The sequence below is a fragment of the Pongo pygmaeus genome, chromosome 16 (assembly GCF_028885625.2).
Source record: "Pongo pygmaeus isolate AG05252 chromosome 16, NHGRI_mPonPyg2-v2.0_pri, whole genome shotgun sequence".
Classification (NCBI taxonomy): Eukaryota; Metazoa; Chordata; class Mammalia; order Primates; family Hominidae; genus Pongo; species Pongo pygmaeus.
Window position 1 is genome coordinate 22,864,718 of NC_072389.2, and position 8,796 is coordinate 22,873,513.

The 8,796-nt window shown below is 51.7% G+C and overlaps 1 pseudogene; it reads right to left on the bottom strand.

Moving 5' to 3' along the window:
• Positions 1–950: 950 nt before the first annotated feature.
• On the bottom strand, positions 951–4,861 carry LOC134738326 (uncharacterized; annotated as a pseudogene).
• Positions 4,862–8,796: the final 3,935 nt, after the last annotated feature.

Here is an 8,796-nt window from a genome sequence, read left to right on the forward strand (position 1 = left end):
TCCTCCAGCCTCCCCACCGTGTACTGGTCAGTCTAAGTCAACTCTAGTCATTTCATTCCTCTGGACATTGACTGCTTGGGGCTTGGGCATGAGCTGCCTCTTTGCCTGAGCCTCAGCCACAGGTATCCTCTGCACCTACCACGCTGATGCACTGGGCCAGGGAGAGCTCCGTCTCGATGGAGATGAGCTGTGAGGAGGTGGCGGCTGGGTGGATCAGGTTGTGGTAACGGGTTTTGTTCAGAAGGTCATCCATCAGTTTCTGCTCGGCATGGGCCACGCGGCAGTCCCCTGGGTAAACACACAGACATGCTGGGCCCTTGTGCAGCTGTCCCCCACTGCAGCTGACAGCTATGAAGCAGGAGCTGAGAGGGCCAGGGAGCACAGACACCCTGAGAGCTGGCTGAAGCAGTGAAGGCGCTGGTGGGCCTTTCTTTCCCTGGGGACTTCAAATGACATTAATGACAGAGCTCAGCTACCTCCTCCCCATGCCATACCTCTTCCTCCTCCCCCTCCCTCGATCAATGAACAGCATCCCACGCTCTACACATCTGATACAAAACTGGGTGTCTCTTCCTGACTCCCCCCTTGGTTCATCCAAGTAGCCCCCAAGTCCTGTCTGTCCTCCCATCTCCACGGCTACAGCCATGTCCCTGCCTCCCCCACCCTGCCCACCTTCTATTCTCTCCACCTGCACTCGGCCCCTGCCATCCGTGTGCCATACAGTGGCAGACTGGTCTTTCTACAGCAAGCTGGTGCAGAACTGGGTCTGAGGTGGTGCTTTCCCTATGAAGAGACAGGGCCTACATGGGGGGATTTTCTGGGTTCAGAGTTAGACCTACAGAGTGCAAGGTTTCTCTGAGGCACCAAATGGAGGGGTCGAGCTAGCAGCTGGCTCCTGGTCTGGAGCTTCAAGGAGGGGTCTCAGCTCAGAGCCACATTCAATAGCCGGCTTACATGCAGCCTCCGGCAGGGAGCCCCTGGAGCTTCCACAGCCTCAGATCTGCCCCTCTGCATACCCCAGATCTCTTGCCAAGGGGCGTTTGGGTCTTCATGTCATCTCCCTCCCATGTCTGGGAGTAAAGGTGAGGTGCAGGGACTTGCGCTTGTGTACTCTGGTGTCTTAAGGGAGAGTGTGTCAAGTAGAGTGGAGGCGGCTTGGAAAGAGGGAGACTCAGAGGAGAGTGAAAGACACATGACCAGGCGAGCCTGGGAGCAGGAAAAGAGAGTGAGCAGAGGAAACCGCTGGGTCAGGGGAGCAGATGGGAGGATCAGGGAATGAGGGTGGCTGGAGATGTGGGGGTGGGGACACTGGTGAGGGGCTGCCTGGCTCGCCAGGCTCAGGAGTCAGTTACATCCTCCCACAAGGGCCAGGTCATCTAGTCGCCCCAAAGCCCTCTCTCTGTGGGTGGGACCAGAGGGCCAAGAGCACAGATAACCCAGTTGAGCAGGACTGAGGCGGACTCAGGTGGGTGCTGGGCTGGACTCCTGGCTCTGGGGAGCAGCCGCCACCCTGCCTACTGCATCCACTTTCCAACTCGCTGCCTATCTGAGCAGATGCAATATTGGGCACCTTGTGAAACATGCTCCTGGTGCACCTGCTGCCTGCTGCCCCTCCTGCAGAGCGCCCAGGCTCTCCAGAGGGGATTCCTGTAGAGGCTTGGCCTAGATTCTGAGTCCTGCCTCTCATACCCGGGGCTGCTACCCCAGAGGCCAGCTGCTTGAGTACCCTGGAAACTAGTCTGTAGCCCCAGGCTACAGCTGGGTCCATCCCACAGCCCTTCTTTAGTGTATCTATTTGGACTGACTGCTCAGTTCATAGAGAGGGGTGTGTCTTGCCCCAGCCCATCTGGCATGTCTAAGGCAGCTGTGGGGTCAGAATCTGCAGCTCCCAGCCCCCAGCCCTGCAACAGTAGGAGAGGCTGGACCCCACATCTCTGAAGTCCCACTGGGCTGGTGCGAGCGGGCTCCCGAGTCCAGAGCTGCTCTGCAGGCTGTGGGGCTCATGCACCAGCTTTGAACCCACCTGATGTGCTCAGGTTGCTCACCTTTGGGCCTGTCCTGACTCTCAGGCATTCGGCTGAGCCTGAGGGCCTCTCCCTCATCTTGACCACCAGCTACAGGCTCTGACTTAGAGGTTCCCAGAACCTTAGACCATTTGGCCGGTCCCCCATTTCTCACCTGAGGAAACTGAGACCAGAGAGGGGAAGCAACTTTCTCAAGGACCCCCAGCAATTCAGAGGCAGAACCAGGTCTAGGAGCCTCTTCTCGATAGATTTTCTCCCTGTCCCCAAGCCTTCTTTAGTGCCTCATTAACTTCCCTGTAAGGAAACTGCCCCCCTGAGGCTGGAAATGGTGCTGTCCAGAGTGGTGTGCGACAGTGACTGCGCCTGTGTTTCTACTTGTGAGTGTGTATGGGGGTGGGGATGGGGGGGGAATAAACGGCAGGGATTCTGGGGGCTGGATGCACTCCACCTCACCCCAAAAAGGGGCGCAGGAGAGCCCAGCCAAGCACAGCACATGCTTCGACTTTCCAATCTGCTGAATGCCTGTGAGGCCGGCTGGGCCCAGAAGACAAGGGACAGGCCTTACCCCATAGATGGCAGGGGGGGCCCAAGATGGGTGGAAGCTTCTGCTGCAACTTTGGGGGTCACATCCCAGCCCATGGGCTGACACTTAAGCAGAAAAAGCCACCTCTAGGAGTCAGTCATGATCTAGTGATTCTGATGAGGAGGGGCCCCACCAGCCTCTGTCCAGGGTCTTGTCTGGGAAAAACTGCTCCCTGGCAGAAAGAGGCTAATAATTTGAGAGGAAGCCATAGCTGAAATCCTAAACTGTGTGACTGTGTGTGTCCAGTTTGAAAAAGCGTATCTGACCTAAACATTTATATTGAAAAAATGGAAAGATATTCCCCTTGTTTTGGAATACAAACTACAGAAAGCAACACTTAACAGAATCTCATCAGAAACGTCAGATTCTGCATCTGGAAAGGCACAGTGATTTTCAACTGCGGTGTGTGTCCTCAACTGAGGAAGGGAAGGTGAGATTTATACTTAGTAAAAGGCAGCTATGAATTTACCTTTTATAAAGAGCTTGCTATATACTATTAGTGCTTTTCAATCATGTCAGAATCAGCCAGATGCTTGTGGAAATGCAAATTCCCAGGCTTCATTCCCAGAGATTCTGGTCCTGTGAGCCTAGGGTGGGGCCCAGAAATCTCTATGGGGTGGTGCAGGCTGCCCCAGGACCACACCAACAAACACTGCAACTGGCCCCCACACATCCCAGTCCACAAATATGCAGGCAGGCATCTTATCTCCACAGAACAGATAGGGAAACTGAGGTCCAGAGTGGGGAAAGAAACGTCACGGGGCCACCCAGCAAGTAGTAGCAGAGCCACGATACACCCACTGTCTGCAGACACCATCTCTGATGACAGCTCCACCTCCCCACAGGAACCTTGCCTACCCCCACCCCTACCTCCTGCTGCCCGTATGGTGGGTCTCTGTCCAAGGAAGATGTATCCTAGGTCCTCTAGGCTGACTGGGGCTCAGAGGAAACCTTGGCCCAGAGTGTAGGAGCTAGAAGGGTCCTTGGAATTCATGTGGGGAATTTGAGGCCCAAAGAAGGCAGTGCACATTTGAACTCTGTCTGGAGAAGGGCTGGGTCTCCTTCCTGAGTGGTACGTTTGACTTCACCAGCCTGGCCCTCAGTCAAGCTGGCTGTCCAGGCCCGCCACACCTCAGGGTGGGTGACCAGAGGTGGTGGTGCCATAAAACACATTTCCTGGGAGATCCACCCCCAAAGCTCAAAACATTCCAGGGCTGGTGAGTTGGGCAAGCCCCCTTCCCTCTCAGCCCAGTTTCCCCACCTCTACAACAGCTGTGCTGGTGGAGACTTCTCCCTGAGACTGAGCCACAGATTTTCTCCTGGGTGCCTACACCACCCACGTTGCCAGCTCCTCTGTGCCCACTCTTCAAGAAACTCAGCTCTCAGGTAAGGAAGGTGCCTTGGCTCTATCAGGAGCAGGAGCTGGTGCACCCCCAGCCTCCCAGACCAGTGGGGATGGCCCGGGCTGCCTATAAAGCTGCTGCCCAGCCCAGAGACACCCACCTGGGAGGGTGGCCCTGGCCCTCACAGCGGCTCTGAGAAGAGGCGGCCCCCACTCCAAAACTGGCAGAGCCACCCATGCCTTCCCTCAGCCCAAAGAGGCTTTTAGGAAAATGAATCATCTCAGGTTCAAACCCATGGGGTTGCTGAAAGACAAGAAAGTGCGGGGCGAGCTGGCGTGAGGGAGCGCTGCTCCATGCAGACTTTGCAGGGAGGGCACTTAGGAAAAGGGACTGGAGTCTGGGAGGGTGACTAGCTCAGGGTTAAAGGGAGGGGATGGAGCTGGAGTGAGCTGGCCTCGTCCTCCCCCTTGGGCCTTCCAGCCTGGGCTCAGGCGATTCAAAGGAGCGAGCACCTCCCTCTCCCGGCCAGGGAGTTCTTGCCACATTCTTCAATCAGTACCATTCCCTTGGGGGCTGAGTGACAGCACCCACCTCCAGACCTGGCTGGAACTGCTGTCTCAATTCTAGATCCAAAAGAACCTCTGGCAGCTTCTCCATCTCCCTCTCAGTCCAGCCTCACCTCTTCGCCCGTGGAGGAGCTCCAACAGCAAATCTCGCAACTGGAGGAACAAGGCAGGAAGGGCAGGGTCTGAAGAAGGAACCACCTTCGAAACGCAGCTCTGCCACCTTCTCTCCAGGACTCTTAGGCTTGCTATCCTATTGCGCCCTCGACATCCTTTTGCTATAATCTGGCATGTTGACATATAGTCTTTAAAAGCAACAACACTGTTGACGTGGAGCAGACTTCCCATTTGGGATGGTCTGGAGAAGTTAGGTTTGAGGGCATCCTCTCTTCTGCAAACTGCAGCAGTAATAGATGAGATATACAAAGTAAATAAAGGCCACACGCGGTGGTCACGCCTGTAATCCTGTAATCCCAGCACTCTGGGAGGCTGAGGTAGGAGGATCACTTGAAGCCAGGAGTTCGAGACCAGCCTGGCCAATATGGCAACACCCTGTCTCTACTAAAAATATAAAAATTAGCTGGGCATAGTGGTGCACACCTGTAGTCCCAGCTACTCAGGAGGCTGAGGCAGGAGAATCACTTGAACCCGCGAGGCAGAGGTTGCAGTGAAACAAGATCCCGTCACTGCATTCCAGCCTGGGTGAGAGAGTGAGACTCCATCTCAAAAAATAAAAATAAAAAATAAAGTACATAAAAAAGACATGCCCAGGCTGAAAAATAAGTTAATCTTTATCTCCATGAACGAAAAGCAGAAAAGAAATGCAAAGTGGTTGGAGGCTGAAGAGCCTGGACCCCGCTGGGCTTTGGGAACCAATGATGGTGGCAGGTCCTTTGGGATAAAGAGGGACCAAATGACTCCTAGCTAGAAGCTGGGAGCTTGGGTGTACCCCAGTACTTGAAAGGATGCTGGCCGGGCGCAGTGGCTAATGCCTGTAATACCAGCACTTTGGGAGGCCGAGGGAAAGTAACTCTTACATCAGTGTGAAAGCAAATCAGACAGGACAGGGGAACATGGAGGGGAGGAGAGCCAAACCAGGGCCTGGTTCCACCCGCCCCATTGGGCCAGAAGCACAAGTGGTTCTCTGCACAACATCAAGAGTGAGGACATGCTTTCAGCTCCACTTTAACTCAGGTTCCTCATGTGACAGCAGGCTTGTCAATCCCACTTGCCTCCGTGGCTCACACCAGAAAACCACCAGCAGTGTGAGTAAGGACAGAAGCAGGAGACAGAGGAGCCAGGGTTTGGGAATCCCACAGCAACCCACAGGCCCTCATCACACACGGCAAGGATGTGCCCTCACTGGGCTCACCACCACCACCAGACAGCACCTTCACTACCTGATAACCTGCCTGGGTAACACCACTGTAACACAAGAAACAGGTCTAGAATCTAGCATGTAGGCTATACCTGAAGGAGTAAAAGATGGTAATAAAATACGATAAAATTTTTATTTCTTTAATATAAAATTTAGAGCCATAATCAAAATGTGTAATTCTGACGGGGTTCACTACTTATGAAAACTTCACAGCCCTCTATTTTCAAATGTAAATGGTATTCCGTGGCTCCTCACCAGCATGTAACTAGAGTTACTCTGAAATCCGTTTCACGGCTTATTTTTGGCAAGCGGCGATTTCTTCAACCCATGTTTTCCAAGGGAAAAAAGGACATGAAATGTTTCCAAAAGTTTCTTACAATCTTTAGATAACCTACTGCTCAACAACTGCATCCTCCAAGTCAACACATCAAGAATCCTTCAATCACAAACACTTAAGGTGAGAAAACGGTGTCTATCCATGCGGGAGAGGGACACGTTATCCATGCTTATGAAGACAGCCTGGATATCGGCTACTGAAAAACTGTGAATGCATCTTCCTTTTTCTACTTTCCAAAATTTTTGTGAGGTGATACTTATTTCTATGTTTGTTTCTATTCTTTTTATTTTGTATTTTTTAGTAGGTACATCCTTATTATAAATCTACTGTAGAACCAATGTCCCATACAGGACTCCACATGCCACAGGAACCAAAAAGTCACATGCAGCGAAGATGAAGACACAGCAGACAACCTGTGTGGACACCACAGAGCCACCTGCCCAGGACACCAGTGGAGCCACAAGTGCAATTCAAAATGTTCTTAGTCATATTAATAAACATGGCCAGGTGCGGTGGCTCATGCCTGTAATCCCAACACTTTGGGAGGCTGAGGCGGGCAGATTACCTGAGGTTGGGAGTTCAAGACCATCCCGGCCAACATCGTGAAACCCCATCTCTACTAAAAATACACAAATTAGCCAGGTATTGTGGCATGCATCTGTAGTCCCAGCCACTCAGGAGGTTGAGGCAGAAGAATCATTTGAACCTGGGAGGCAGAGGCTGCAGTGAGCTGAGAATGTGCCACTGCACTCCAGTCCAGGCAACAGAGTGAGTCTCCATCTCAGGGGGAAAAAAAATTGTTCTTAGTCACATTAATAAAAGTAAACACACACACACACACACACACACACACACACAGATAAAATTAATTGTAATAATGGCTGGGTGCAGGGGCTCATGCCTGTAATCCCAGCACTTTGGGAGGCCAAGGTGGGCAGATTACTTGAGATCAGGAGTTCGACACCAGCCTGGCCAACGTGGTGAAACTCTTGTCTCTACAAAAATACAAAAATCAGCCAGGCGTGGTGGTGTACATCCATAGTCCCAGCTGCTCGGGAGGCTGAAGCAGAAGAATTACTTGAACCCAAGAGGCGGAGGTTGCAGTGAGCCAAGATTGCACCACTGCACTCTGGCCTGGGCAACAGAGCAAGACTCCATCTCAAAAATAAAAAATAATTTTAATAATGTATCATACTTATCCCAAGAGATTGAAAATATTACCATTTCAACATGAAATATAAGAAAAATGATTGAGATATTTTACATAGGTTATTTCATATTAAGTCCTCAAAAACCATCAGCATAGCTTACATATGTAGCACATTTCAATTTGCAGTGAAATTTGCATTGAAAATATCTGATCTGCACTTAGACTCATAAAATATATAGTTGACAAAGGAGACTCACGTGGCCAAGTGACATTCTTAAATGCTTTCTAATAACAGAATCAAGTTTTTAAACCTGCATTTTAATTAATAAAAATTAGATGAAATATTCAGTGTCTCAGCTACGACGGACACACTTCAAGTGCTGATCAGCAAACGGTGTGAGTGCCGGCCAGACCAGCCAACGCAGGCTACACCGCTGCAGCTGAAACAGGCCAGTCTCTCTGCGCACGGGAACAGTCTGGGCAAGCAGGAGATGGGGAAACGGGCGCTGCCCTCGTGAGAACAAAGGACCCACAACAGGAACCCTGCACTCACCCCCTGCCAAAGACACCAACAGCCCACGACGCAGCCTCCTCACAAAAGGGAGAGGCATTCAAGAACTTAGAAAATCACCTCTTCCTGGAAAATGCTCACTTTAAAACTTTGCACGTAACTTTACACTTTAATTACAAGGTTTTTAACATCCATTTTCTCATGTCTTCTGAACTCTGTGAAAGTAAACACAGCTTTTATTCTTACTCCTATAGTTACTGTGTTAGAAGTTCACCTATGTGAACAAGCTGTTGCAACTGAAATTTTCTGAGAACAAATCTCCAGCTCTTTCCATTAACACAAACTATTAAGTTTAGTTCTCTAATTTCCATTGCTTAAAGGCCAGAATGTGTGAAATATGCATTATCAGATTAGAAAAACAAAACACCAGAAAAATATTTTGCAAAATAGCATTTGCTAAACTCTATGATAGAAACTAGCTCTAAAACTTCCTGTTTCAAAATTTCACTGTGTGTCCACTAAGTTAGTTTTTCTGGCTGTGGACAGCAGGCCCACCGCACGCCGCAGGCCCACCGCACGCCGCAGGCCCACCGCACACTGCAGATGCACCCCATGACACAGGCCCGCCGCACGCCGCAGGCCCACCCCACACCACAGGCCCACCCCACGACACAGGCCCACCCCACGACACAGGCCCACCCCACGCCGCAAACGCACCCCACGCCGCAGGCCCCCCGCACGCCGCAGGCCCACCCCACGCCGCAGATGCACCATGCCCCCCATGAACAGGCCAGCTGAGAGCTGCGGCCACTGCCCAGGGCTCCCTGCTCTGTGCTCAGCTGCCTGATCCAACCTGCCAGGGCTCTGCTTTCTATATGTGTAGAAACAAAAAACCAGGAGCATGATG